Genomic DNA, 1,949 nt, shown 5'->3' on the forward strand with positions numbered 1-1,949 from the left:
GATTAGCCAATGAAAAGGGTAGCAGTCGTACGCTAATTACCATGTTTCTCTTTTATTAGTGTAGATGGGCTTTTACAGAAGAACTTCCTGTAGAAAGATGACCGACCACACACCCTTTGTCTAGGGATAACTTTTATGAATTTCAAAGTTCATGTAAAAGTAAATAGTCTAATAGGACTTCTTATCACTAGGTCAAAAGGAAGTTGGGGACTCTAGAAAAACAATGATGGAAATAATTTGGGGATTTCTTAAACCTGTTATTTTCTCATTTTTTACACGTCCATTTGTTTTCCTAAAATAAACATCTGTGACACACATAAATTGTAAAAGATCTTTGTACATCTCTTGGGGGAGGTCAGCTAATGAGATTGTGTCCAGTGTTTAGACATTCTTGGGAGATAAGACTAAGGGATAGCATGGAAAACACACTGATCTCTTGAGCGTAGAAACTCCCATGCTGGTTGACTAATCCTGTGACACAAATGAGGTGAGTTTTTAATTCATTTATTGTGATTTAATTTTGTAAAAATGCAGATTTTAATTTCTCTAAAACTGTGATTGCTCACCAAATTTAATGCTTATCAAATTTTAATTTTCAAAAAGATTAAAAACATGATTCTTTTACAAATATAAAATTACAAGTGTCAAAGATTGATTTAGTTAATTAATGAGAGAACCAGAGGAATGCTAATACTAATTTAAAAATCTACTGGTCAGGCAGAAATATTATATTTGAAAAAAAAAAAAGAATACCAGAATAAGATTGTTAAATTGAATTTTAAAGCCTTGTGTTTTAACCTTTTCAACTACACAGAAAGAATCTACTCATCTACAGAATGAAATTCATTTGCAATGCTATTGGACAAAATTAATTTGAATTGCTATCAATTTTCTTAAGTTAATATTTATATTTTTACAGTTGTAAGGTAGCCTAATTAATGGGAATAGTAGGTCAAAACAAAACTTTATATTCTTTTTTAGTTATCAATCTTTTGTTGCTATTTTTCTTTTTACTGTGATACAGTTAATTATATTTTCTTTCAAAATGAGAAATATAGAGTGATTCCTCCTGAGAAGTGATTCTCATAAGGGAGTGAAATTATGACACAAATCTTTTGGTATTTATGTAAAACTAAAAACCAGTATTGATGTTATTATATTTTTAATTTTAAAAGTGTGCTTGGAAGTCAAAATAAAATTGTCAATGAAATAAAATGTTTAATATTAATAACTATAAAATTTATGAAAAGATTACTAATCATAAATTAAAAAATGAGTTTATAAAAATATAAATCACACATTTTGTCACTCTATTATAAATTAACAGATAAAATGTAAGAAGAATAAAAATGTTATATAAAAAAACTTGTAAAATGCTGAAAGTTTAATTTAATTCTTCTCTCTTTTGGCCATGTGAGGACACAAAGAGAAGGCAACCATCTGCAACCCAGGAGGAGGGTCCTCACCAGGAATTCAATCAGATGACACCTTGATCTTGGACTTCCCAGCCTGAGAACTGTGAGAACTAGATTGCTGTTGTTTAGCCAGCAGTCTGTCATATTTTGTTATTGCAGCCCAGCAGCCTAAGACACCACACCTAAGGAAGATTTTGTTATTTTTTGTTTCCTTTTGGGGGGCTAGAAAACTGTCCCCCTGTCATCTCCTGTATTCTTCATATTTATAAGTTTTTGATAAAAACTCTATTTGCAGCCTTCCAGAATTTGTTTCTTGACATTTAAAGAAAAAATTGTGAAAATAAAGACAAAAACCTTCTCTATCTCAATCTCTTGCCTGACTCTTGAAATTGAAAACTAAATTCAAGTCTGTCCTTACTGAAATTGATCTTAAGAACCTAATTTTGGAATCCAAAGCCAAACTCTGATTATTGACTTTTTCTTTTTTAATTATAACAATACTAGAGACCTGGTGCACAAAATTCATGCACTGGG

General features: G+C 30.4%; 1 long non-coding RNA gene across 3 annotated transcripts in view; it reads left to right on the forward strand.

Annotated features, from left to right (window-relative positions):
* LOC106727716 overlaps window positions 1-1,783 on the forward strand; it is a 12,098-nt gene extending 10,315 nt beyond the window's left edge. For all 3 annotated transcript variants that reach the window (XR_001363954.1, XR_001363950.1, XR_001363953.1), the window contains exon 3: window positions 1,419-1,783. This is a non-coding gene — a long non-coding RNA (uncharacterized LOC106727716). The remainder of the gene's footprint in view (window positions 1-1,418) is intronic.
* Window positions 1,784-1,949: the final 166 nt, after the last annotated feature.

Source organism: Myotis brandtii, unplaced genomic scaffold (assembly GCF_000412655.1).
Source record: "Myotis brandtii unplaced genomic scaffold, ASM41265v1 scaffold112, whole genome shotgun sequence".
Classification (NCBI taxonomy): Eukaryota; Metazoa; Chordata; class Mammalia; order Chiroptera; family Vespertilionidae; genus Myotis; species Myotis brandtii.